This window comes from Eptesicus fuscus, chromosome 8 (assembly GCF_027574615.1).
Source record: "Eptesicus fuscus isolate TK198812 chromosome 8, DD_ASM_mEF_20220401, whole genome shotgun sequence".
NCBI lineage: Eukaryota > Metazoa > Chordata > Mammalia > Chiroptera > Vespertilionidae > Eptesicus > Eptesicus fuscus.
Genome location: NC_072480.1, coordinates 15,409,423 through 15,421,496, shown reverse-complemented (window position 1 = coordinate 15,421,496; position 12,074 = coordinate 15,409,423). Strand labels below are relative to the sequence as shown.

The following is a 12,074-nucleotide window of genomic DNA, read 5'->3' as shown; positions in this document are numbered from 1 at the left end:
GACTTATTTCGCTTAGCATAATGTTCTCCAGGACCATTCATGCTGTTACAAATGGTAGGAATTCCTTCCTTTTTACAGTAGGATAGTATTCCATTGTGTAGATGTATCACTGTATTTTTTTCCTCCAGGGGAGAGCGCGAACGCAGTTCCCCCCCCCCCCACCACCACAAATTATGCAGTCGAGTTTCCCACATTTGGGGAAATCGCAGGGGTCAGCACATCCGGAGTGCAATGGATAAGCCTCGCCCTGGGAAAGCCACCTTCGTGATCATGGTATCTCCCCTGCCAGGTAAGTATGTACCACTGTTTTTTAATCCACTCATCTGCTGATGGGCACTTAGGCTGTCTCTAAATCTTAGCTATTGTAAATTGTGCTGCTATGAACAAAGGGGTGCATATATCCTTTCTGATAGGTGTTTCTGATTTCTTGGGATATATTCCTAGAAGTGGGATTACTGGGTCAAATGGTAGTTCCGTTTTTAATTTTTTGAGGAAACTCCATACTGTTTTCCACAGTGGCTGCACCAGTCTGCATTCCCACCAGCAGTGCAAGAGGGTTCCTTTTTCTCTGCATCCTCTCCAGCACTTGTCATTTGTTGATTTGATGATGATAGCCATTCTGACAGGTGTGAGATGGTACCACATTGTCGTTTTCATTTGCATCTCTCAGATGATTAGTGACTTTGAGCAAGTTTTCATATGTCTCTTGGTTTTCTGTATGTCCTCTTTTGAAAAGTCTATTTAGATCCTTTGCCCATTTTTTTTATTGGATTGTTTATCTTCCTTTTGTTAAGTTGTATGAGTTCCTTATAAATGTTGGAGATTAAACCCTTATCGGATATAATATTGGCAAATATGTTATAATTGTTCTCCCATGAAGTGGGCTTTTTTGTTGTTTTGTTGATGGTTTCTTTTGCTGTGCAGAAGCTTTTTATTTTGATATAGTCCCATTTGTTTATTTTCTCCTTAGTTTCTATTGTCCTAGGAACTGTATTGGTAAAGGTATTGCTACGACATGTGTCTGATATTTTGCTGCCTATGAATTCTTGCAAGATTTTTATGGTTTCCTGTCTTATGTTTAAGTCCTTTAACCATTTTGAGTTTACTCTTTTTTTTCCCCCATAGCTCCCCTCCACCCGATTCCCCACCCCACCCTATGCCCTTACCCCCCACTACTGTCTTCATCCATAGGTGTAAGACTTTTGTACAATCTCTTCCCACTCCCCTCAGACCCTCTTCCCCCAGAGAATTGTCAGTCCACTCCCTTCCTATGTCCATGATTCCATTATATTCACCAGTCCATTCTGTTCTTCAGACTTTTTATTCACTTGATTTTTAGATTCACTTGTTAGTAGGTATGTATTTGATGTCTTTTTGTTGTTCATAATTTTTATCTTTACCTTATTCTTCTTCCTCTTCTTAAAGAATACCCTTCAGCATTTCATGTAATCCTGGTTTGGTGGTGGTGAACTCCTTTAGCTTTTTCTTGTCTGTGAAGCTCTTTGTCTGACCTTCAATTCTGAATGATAGCTTTGCTGGGTAGAGTAATCTTGGTTGTAGGTTCTTGCTGTTTATCACTTTGAATATTTCTTGCCACTCCCTTCTGGCCTGCATAGTTTCTGTTGAGAAATCAGCTGACAGTCGTATGGGTACTCCCTTGTAGGTAACTAACTGTTTTTCTCTTGCTGCTTTCAAGATTCTCTCTTTGTCTTTTGCCCTTGGCATTTTAATTATGATGTGTCTTGGTGTGGTCCTCTTTGGATTCCTCTTGTTTGGGGTTCTGTGCGCTTCCTGAACTTGTAAGTCTATTTCTTTCACCAGGTGGGGAAAGTTTTCTGTCATTATTTCTTCTAATAGGTTTTCAATATTTTTCTCTCTTCTTCTGGCATCCCAAAAATTCGGATGTTGGTATGCTTAACCTTTTGCACTGGGATCTCGAGTATGACTCGACATGGTTAGCATTAGAATAAAGGAATCAAGAAAAAAGCAAGTGAGTGCAAAGGATTAAAGTTGTCCCAGAGGCTCCTTACATTATCTTCATATTTTTGGATCCTTTTTTCTTTTGTTTTTCTGGTTGGGTGTTTTTTGTTTCCTCATATTTCAGGTCTTTGGTTTGATTCTTGGGGTACGTTGATCTGCAGTTGAGTTTATGTATATTCTTTATTTCAGACAGTGTATGCTTAATTTCTGACTGGTCCTTTTCCATTTTTTTGGCATTCTCATTATGGTCCTTGAAGGTCTCATCAAGTTTCTCAGCAGTTTTTAGAAGATTCTTGAGTAACCTTATAAATGTGGTCCTGAACTCCATGCTATCCTGTGGTTTGCTTTCCTCCATTGCCCCCTTTCGCGACATGCCTCTGTGTCTCCGATTTTGGCTGCTTCCCTGTGTTGATGGAGCGGCTTTGTGTGGTAGGTGACCCACAGGGGCCAGTAGCTCAGCCTCCCCAATCACCCGAGGTGGACGGTCTTGGTACACCCCTTTGTGGGCTGAGTGCAAAGTCTTGGTATAGTTAAGCCTTGATTGCTGTTGGTACCCTGGGAGGAATTGTCCTCCAGAGCAATTGGCTGTGGGGACCCGCTGTGTTTATAATGGAAGAACTGCTGCGCTGGAGACACGCTTATGGGGCAGGACTTGTTTCAGTGGGGCTTTGGTGCTCACTAAGTCTGCCTCTTGAATGTGTCACTTATGGATGTGAGGAGTTGAAATCTGTGTCTCACACTGACCACTAGGTACACTGGCTTCTGGATCTCCAATGGGGTGCAGGTCAGCTACTGTCTGAGGTCACCCTGCAGGAGCTACAGCAAGAACTACAGTCCTCTCCTCCCTGCTTGGGATTTGTAGATTATGGAGCTGTCTGAACCGGTTTGCAAGTTAGCAGCAATAGTGAAGGCCATTCCTATGCAAAAGCCGCTGCTTGGAGCTTGGGTGAGTTTGTAGGTTGTGCGGGGCGGGGTCTCAGGGCATCACTAGGCTAGGGTGTGGCAAACAGCAATGGCTGGCAGCCAGCTGTCCCACGCCTCCGACTGTGTCCCCATGTCTTGCTCCCCAGCGCAGCAAACAATTATTCCTCCGCGCAGCTCTGCAAGCAAGCCACCCTCACTTTCCAACCCGATGGCAGACAGTCCAGCTTCTCCCCGTAGGAGTTTGGGTCTCGCGTGTCTCCCCTTCAGGTTGAAGAAAGCAACACCCGCCGCCAGCTGGGATCCGCCGCTAGCCCGTATCGCGTGCGTGCCCCCGTAACTCAGCTTTTCAGCGTTTGTGCACTGAATGCTCCCCTCTCTTTCTGTCTAGTTGTAGAACTTCCACTCAGCCAGTCCTCCCGTGGCTCTGGGTGATAGACGTTGTCTTTTAGTTGTAGTTTTGAAATTGTTGTGCACGGCCGCAGTATAGGTGTTTACCTACGCTGCCATCTTGGGTTCTCCGAGTTTATTCTTGTGTATGGTGTAATTTGGTGGTCTAGTTTCATTTTTTTTGCATGTATCTGTACAATTTTCTCAACACCATTTATTGAAGAGACTGTCTTGATTCCATTGTATGCTCTTGCCTCCTTTGTCAAATATTAATTGAGCATAATGGCTTGGGTCTATTTCTGGTTTCTCTGTTTTGTTCCATTGGGCTATATGTCTGTTCTTATGCTAGTATCAGGCAGTTTTGAGAACAGTGGGTTTGTAATATAGCTTGATATCTGGTATTGTGATCCCTCCAACTTTGTTCTTTCACAGGATTGCTGCGGCTACTCAGTTTTTGTTTTTTGTTTTTAATTTCACATTTTTGGAAGTTTTGGAGAGTTTGTTCTAGGTCTGTGAAATATGTTGTTGGTATTTTAATGGGGATTGCATTGAATCTATAGATTGCTTTGGGTAATATGGACATTCTATTGGTGTTGATTCTACCAATCCATGAACACGGTATATTCTTCCATTTGTTTATGTCTTCCTCTATCTCTTTTTTCAGTGTCCCGTAGTTTTCCGAGTACAGGTCTTTTACCTCCTTAGTTAAGTTTATTCCTAGGTATCTTAATTTTTTGTTGCAATGGTAAATGGGATTGTTTTTTTAGTTTCTCATAAACTCAGATTTAAACTCTTGCCATCTGGTTTTTACAAATAAGAACTCTCTACTAGCAAATATATTTCTAGATTTTATGGGATTTCAACTGTTTGTAATAGCAACCTGTGACATTTCACATAATATATAACTTTGGGTAAGTTATCAATTTTCTCTAATTTTTTTTTTTAGTGTGTCTATAGAATTAAGCCAAAATAAATTTGATAAAAATTGAATAAATGATTTCTAAGGTGCTTTTCAACTTAATATTTCAAAGGGTATACAATACAATATTTACAGAAGTGTTTGATTATAATAGAAAGTTACCAAAGAGGCACTAATACTGATGTTAAAATGCATATCAAATAGAAAGTTAAAACTAGAAATACATCTATATCTGAAGCTTACTGGCTTATCTGCATGGCATCTACTTTTGTACTATGTTTGAGTAAGCATGTTTAAACAAACTTTTGTTTATATATATGCTAATCCAGAGATTAGCAACTTCCATTTATATAGCATACTTTAGCAATTTCAAATAATCAATTTTATATTATTTTTAAATTAACATCTCTCACAAATATTAAAAATCATGCATTAATATTTTATAGTCTCAAGTAGCTCCTCAAAAAATACATATTAATTTACAGAGGGAAAACTTAGCAGATAGTATCTTCACCAAGTGACAAAGGTTATAATTATGAGTAAAGAACAAATCAACACTGTGACTTCTGCTCTGATGCACTAAGAAAATATCACTTCTGTGATATTCTTGACCAAAATAACAACAACAATCTGAGAAAAGCCAGACAAACCCAAATCTTCCATTTTACAAAAATTTAGTCTGTACTCTTCAAGATAAAGTCTGGGAAACTTCTGGTATGAAAGAGACTAAAGAAACATGAGAACTCACTGCAATGCCTAATCCTGATTGGATCTCAGATTTACTAATGACATTATTGGTAACAACTAGCAATATGAGTTTGGTCTATGGATTAGATAGTAAAAATTTATATGTTAATCAGACAGATGCACTGTGGGTATGTAGGAAAGTATGTTTTTATGAAATACTAGAGGCCCGATGCACGAATTCATGCACGAGTGGGGTCTGGACCACCTGCCCTGATAGGGGCCGATCAGGCTGGGCCGGCTGTGGGGAGGGGCCACGGGCGGTTGGCCAGTGGGCCCTGCCCCCTGGTTGAACTCCCAGACAAGGGGACAATTTGTATATTAGCCTTTTATTATGTAGGATGAACTGATATATTAAGGGTAATAGACATAATGCCTGCAACTTAATGGTTCAAGAAAAATAATGTACATATATATAAAAATTAGAGAGAATAAGGCAAATATGGAGAATACTAACAACTGGGAAACTAGGGGGCTAAATAAGTGTGCATGGTATTTTCAGCACTAAATTGCAAATCTGAATTTCAAACCACAAGTTTGAAATTGTTTCAAAATTTAAACAAGTCTATGCATCATACTTTGTGATTTGTAACAGTTAATTTTTAAATCTATTATAAATTTTAACATCTCTTGGAATTTTATACATTTAAAAAATTTCAGCAAATTTATCTATCAACAGATAAACAAAACAAAAAAACTAATCTAATCCTGATCCCTTCCATTTTCACTCTGTTTTCCTCTAACTTTTCCAGAGTCTAAATAATCAAGTTTCCAATGTCCTTTTAGGAATCTTCTTCATTCCTCATACTGTCCAAATATTTCAGGTATAAAAGCAATATAAAGCATAAATACAACTAAGCCTCCTATATACATAGATGCCCAATCTGAGGATAGCAGTTTATTATTATACTAGAAGCCTGATGCATCAAGATGCGTGCTAGAATGGGCTTTCCTTTCCCTGGCTGCCGGCACCGCCTTTCCACTCCTGCCCAGCCCCTTTCCACTCAGGCCCTGGAGCCACCTCTTTCCGCTCCGGAGCCGCCTCTTTCCGCTCCAGGAGCTGCCTCTTTCCACTCCGGCCCGCCTTCCCACGCTGCCCAGAGGCCCTGAGAGACTGGGGATGGGGCAGAATGCCTGCGTCGTAACCATGGCAACGATGCAAGCATCCCGCCCCCGTCACTCGGTGCCTGTGTATGCAAATTAACCTCCATCTTTGTTGGGTTAATTTGCATATCACTCCTGATTGGCTGGTGGTGTAGCGGAGGTACGGTCAATTTACATGTTTATTATTAGGTAAGATAAGATGTTTACTGGCTTATTCTGGTAAGGAAACTCCTTTCTATTTATAATTTGCTAGATTTTTTTCTTTTATCTTTTAAAGCCACAAACAAGTGCTTAATTTTATTAAATTGTGTTTTGCATATATTGAAATGGATGTACAGTTTTCCCCTTTCATCTGTAAATGTGCTAATTGGTTTTCTAATGTTAAACTTAAAACCTTGTGATGTTAAATGTATAATCTTGCAAGTCCCAAGATATACCTTTCTTGGAATTAAAAAATTATATTCACTTTATTTAAAACTTTTTTCACTTATGTTCTTAAGTACCCTTTCACATGCTGTCTTGGTCTGGTTCCTGGGAGTCATAATTTTCTAAGCCTCATAAAATCAGTTGGGAAGTGTTTCCTCATTATATTCTCAGAAATAATTTAATAGAAGCTAAAATTATCTGTTCTTTGAATGCTTGCGGAGTTCAATCTATAAGGTTACCTTTTCTTTTTCAGGTGGATGAGAGAGGTTAAATTTTTAGCTATTTATATAATCACTTCCATTATTTTTAGATCTGTTCAAGTTTTTCATTTCTCCTTAGGGAAACTGGGTAAATTATTTTTTCTACTAGGAAATTGTCTATTTCACACAAGTTTTCAAATTTACTGGCATAAAGTTGTTCATATTCAAATTGTGTTAGATTACAGAAATATCTACAATTCCCCTTCTTATATCCATGCCTCCAGTAGTCCGGTTCTGCACTGATTCTGGGTGTGGCTGTGTAACTTGCTTTGGCAATGGGACATAATGCACGTGGACTTATACATCTGAGCATGTCCTTTCTTGCTGCTCTTACAATTTTAAAACCACCATGTGATCAACACTGTGCTAGCCTGCTGGAGGATGAAGCTATGTGGAGGACAACCAAGGTCCCAGCCAATAGCCAGATACTTGAATGAGAGCATCTTAGATCATTGGGTCACCAACTAACCCACCAGCTGACCAGAGATGAAATGAGAGAGCCCACAGAGCTCAGTTAAACTGGCCCAGACCATAAGAACCACTATGCTAACCCACAGATTAGCTTAATAAAATGGCTATTGTTTTAAGCCACTTAGTTTTGGAGTGGTTTATTATGTAGGAAAAAACTAACTGATGTACTAATATTTTAAAACTTATGCTACTTATAAATTAATGAGCCTTTAAATTCCTATTATTTGTTCCCTCTACTTGCTACAAATTTCTTTTGTGAAATAGCTCTTTAACTGTATTCCACAGGTTCCAACATGTATTATTTTTCCTATTGTTCTGGGTATTCCTAATTTCCATTAGGATCTCTTTGATGCCCAAAGTACTTAGAAGTGCTTTATTTTTTCACAATTATGAAGTTTTTGTAACTATCTCATTCACTGATTTCTAATTTAATTGTATTGTGATCAGAGAAAACAGTCTGCACAATACTCTGAAATTAGCTGACATTTTTTTATACCAAAGTTTTCTGAACTTTGTCAGTCCACAACGTAGGCCAAAGGAAATACCTAATAGTGTCTTATCAAGTAGTTAGGTCCAAACAATTTAATAGTCATTTTTTGGGGGGTGTGGGGTAAAATAACAAAAAATGGAAAATAAATTTTTATTTTTTGTAGACAAAATATGTGATTGAAAAGAATACAGGGTAATCTAATGCTTAAAAAGTGTGAATTAACTCAAGATCTAATAGTTCTGTGGTATCCAAATGATGTTAAATATCAATATTACTCTTAAAATTTAGAATATCCCAAGGTGTCCCTTTAAGTTCACTATGGAGCCCCATGGTACCTGTTTGGGAACTATCTAATCTAATAATAGACAAATATGCAAATTGACCACACCTTCGCTACGCCTAAGCCACGCCCACCAACCAAGCCACACCCACCAACCAATCAGGATGAGTATGCAAATTGCCCCAACAAAGATGGCGTCTAATTTGCATATCAAGACAGCGTCCAAAGAAGTCAAGAGCTGCAGAAGGGAGTAAAGATTCGAAGAAGCAAGCAAGCCGGGGGCGGGCTGGAGGAGAAGGCGGGGTGGGGGACAAGGGCGGGGCGGAGGCGGGGCCGGGGCCGAAGGGAAATGCAGGTGGGCTGGAGGAGAAGGCGGGGTGGGGGACAAGGGCGGAGCAGAGGCGGGTGGGCTGGAGGAGAAGGCGGGGCGGGGGACAAGGGCGGGGCGGAGGCGGGGCCGAAGGGAAACGACGGTGGGCTGGAGGAGAAGGCGGGGCGGGGGACAAGGGCGGAGCGGAGGCGGGGCCGGGGCCGAGGCCGAAGGGAAACGCGGGTGGGCTGGCGGAGAAGGCGGGGCGGGGGAGAAGGGCGGAGCGGAGGCGGGGCCGGGGCCGAAGGGAAACGCGGGTGGGCTGGTGGAGAAGGCGGGGCGGGGGACAAGGGCGGGGCGGAGGCGGGGCCGGGGCCGAAGGGAAACGCGGGTGGGCTGGCAGAGAAGGCGGGGCGGGCGACAAGGGCGGAGCGGAGGCGGGGCCGGGGCCGAAGGGAAACGTGGGTGGGCTGGAGGAGAAGGCGGGGCGGGGGAAAAGGGCGGGGCGGAGGCGGGGCGGGGGAGAAGGGCGGAGGCGGGGCGGGGGAGAAGGGCGGAGCGGAGGCGGGGCCAGGCCGAAGGGAAACACGGGCAGGCTGGAGGAGAAGGTGAGGCGGGTGATAAAGGCGGAGCGGAGGCGGGGCCGGGCCGAAGGGAAACATGGGCAGGCTGGAGGAGAAAATGAGGCGGGTAATAAAGGTGTGGCGAAGGCGGGGCCGGGGGCGAAGGGAAATGCGGGCAGGCTGGAGGAGAAGGTGAGGCAGGCGAACAAGGGAGGAACGGAGGCGGGGTAGAGTGCAGCAGGAAATCCTATTGCAGGATTTTTCCTGCAACGGGAAAGCTAGTCCTATCTAATAAAGAGGGAATATGCTAATTGACCATCATACCCTCACAAAGATGGTGGCGTCCACAGCCAATAAGGAGTGAATATGCTAACTGACTGCCACACCTTCAAAGATGGCAGCACCCACAGCCACAAGATGGCGGCGCCCAGTTCCCTCAGCCCCGCCAGGGCGGCAGGCACACGGCACAGCCAGGTCTGCCCCCAGGCGGGTCCAGCCACTCCACGCACCTGCCTCCGGAGTCCCCCAGTCCCCTCAGCCCCCAGCCACCCAGGGCTGGCCCGAGGCGCAGGCAACCAGGGCCGGCCAAGGCTTGCGCTGCTGGCAGTGGCAGCAGCAGAGGTGTGATGAGGGCATCACCTTCCCCTGATCACCAGGTCACCTCCTGTCCCTGAGGGCTCTTGGACCATGAGAGGGGGCAGGCCGGGCTGAGGGACACCCCTCCAGTGCATGAATTTTCATGCACCGGGCCTGTAGTAGCTTTATATTATCACAAAACCAATTTTCAAATATGCATGAGTTTTTTCTTTTTAAATAAATTTATTGGGGTGACAATGGTTAATAAGATCATATAGGTTTCAAGTGCACTTTTCTACAAAACATGATTTGTATATTGCATGTGCACCCACCACCAAATAAATCATCTTCCATCACCATAAATGTGGCCCCTTTACTCTTCACTACCTCCCCACTTCCCTCTGAGAGTTACCATATAGTCATCTGTGTCTATGAGTTTCAGTTTTATATCCCACATGAGTGAAATCATATGGTTCTGCCCATACGATAGCTTTTTCTAACTTATTTCGCTTAAGCGTAATATTCTCAAGCTCCATCCATGTTGTTGTAAATGACTGTATTACATCCTTTCTTAGGGCTGAGTAGTAGTCCACAGTATATATGTACATCTTCTTTATCCAGTCCTCTATGAAAGGACACTTGGGTTGTCTCCATGTCTTGGGCACTGTGAATAATGCTGTAATAAACACAGGGGTGCATATATTGTTGCGAATAAATGTTTTAAAGTTTTGGAGTAGATACCCAGAAGAGGGCTTGCTGGGTCATATGGTAATTGTATTCTTAATTTTTTTAGGAACTGCTATACACACTTTTTTCCACAGTGGCTGCAAAGGTTTACATTCCCACCACCAGTGAATGAGGGTTCCTTCTTCTCAACAACCTCTCCAACACTTGTTATTACTTGTCTTATTGATAACACATTCTAACAGGTGTGAGATGGCATCATTGTAGTTTTTATTTGCATTTCCATAATAGCTAGTGAAGTTGAACAACTTTTCATATATCTGTTGGCCATTTGTATATCTTCTTGGAAGATGTGTCTGCTCAAGGCCTTTGCATTTTTTAAATTTTACTTTTTTAAATTAAATTGTTTGTTTGGTGTTGAGTTGTATGAGTTCTTTATGTATTTTGGATATTAACCCCTTGTTGGAGCTATTGCTTGCATATATCATTCCCATTTGGTTGGTTGCCTTTTTATTTTGTTGACGGTTTGTTTGCTGAGCAGCTTTTTATATAGGCCTGTTAATTTATTTTTACCTTTACATCCCTTGTCTTTGGGGTCAAATTCATAAACTGTTCTCTAAGACCAAGGTCCATAAGCTCAGGACCTATGTTTTCTTCTATATAATTGTTTCAGATCTTATATTTAGGTCTTTGTTCTATTTTGAATTAATTTTTGTACATGGGGACAAACTGTAATCTAGTTTCATTCTCTTGCATGTGGCTTTTCTTTTTTTAATTAAAAAAATATCTTTATTGACTGCAGAGAGGAAGATAGAGGGAAAGAGAAATAGAAACATCAATAATGAGAGAGAATCATTGATCAGATGTCTCCTGCATACCCCATACCACAGACTAAGCCTGCAACCTGGACATGTGCCCTGCCAGGGAATTGAACCGTGACTTCCAGGTTCATAGGTTGACACGCAACCACTGAGCCACACTTTTCAATTTTCCCAGGACCATTTACTTAAGAGGCTACTTTTCTCCATTGTGCTTTTGGCTCCTTGGTCAAAAATTATTGTCCATATACATGTAGTTTTATTTCTAAACTAGAGGCCCAGTGCACGAAATTCATGCACGGGGGTGTGTGTCCCTCAGCCCAGCCTGTACCCTCTCCAATCTGGGATCCGTCTCACAATCCAGGACTGCTGGCTCCCAACTGCTCGCTTGCCAGCCTGATTGCCCCTAACCACTTCTGCCTGCCAGCCTGATCACCCCCGAAGCACTCCCCTGCCAGCCTGATCGACGACTAACTGCTCCCCTGCCAGCCCAATTGTCCTTAACTGCCCTCCCTTGCCGGCCTGGTTCCCCCCAACTGCCCTCCCCTGCAGGCCTGGGTCCCTCCCAACTGTCCTCCACTGCAGGCCTGGTCACCTCCAACTGTCTTCCCCTGCAGGCCTGGTTGCCCCCAACTGCCCTCCTCTGCCAGCCTGGTTACCCCTAACTGCCCTCCCCTGCTGGCCTGGTCCCCCCCCTCCCCCAACTGCCATCCCTTGCAGGCCTGGTCCCTCCCAACTGCCTTCCCCTGCTGGCCTGATAGCCCACAACTGTCCTCCCCTGCTGGCCATCTTGTGGTGGCCATCTTGTGTCCACATGGGGGTGGCCATCTTGTGTGTTGGTCAGTTTGCATATTACCTCTTTATTATATAGGATTCTCAATTTTGTTCCATTGGTTTGTGCGTCTTTTTCTGCCAATTCCATGCTGTTTTGATTATTGTAGCTCTGTAGTATAACTTGAAGTCAGCAAGTGCTGATACCTCCACCTTTGTTCTTTTGTCTCAGTACTGCTTTGGCTATTCTGGGTCTTTTGTGGTTCCACACAGATGTAATATGGCCATTTTAATTATGTTGATTCTTCCATCCATGAACACAAAATATATTTCCATTTCATTGTGTCCTTTTTTGTTTGTTTAATCC

The 12,074-nt window shown here is 43.1% G+C and overlaps 1 protein-coding gene and 1 non-coding gene across 3 annotated transcripts in view; both read right to left on the bottom strand.

Annotated features, from left to right (window-relative positions):
• The window catches only part of KPNA3 (karyopherin subunit alpha 3), a 124,818-nt gene that overhangs the window by 27,423 nt on the left and 85,321 nt on the right, over positions 1-12,074 (bottom strand). The gene's annotated exons all lie outside the window — the stretch shown is intronic.
• Positions 126-297, bottom strand: LOC114235342 (U1 spliceosomal RNA). Its single transcript, XR_003621526.2, has one exon. It is a non-coding gene; the product is annotated as a U1 spliceosomal RNA (small nuclear RNA).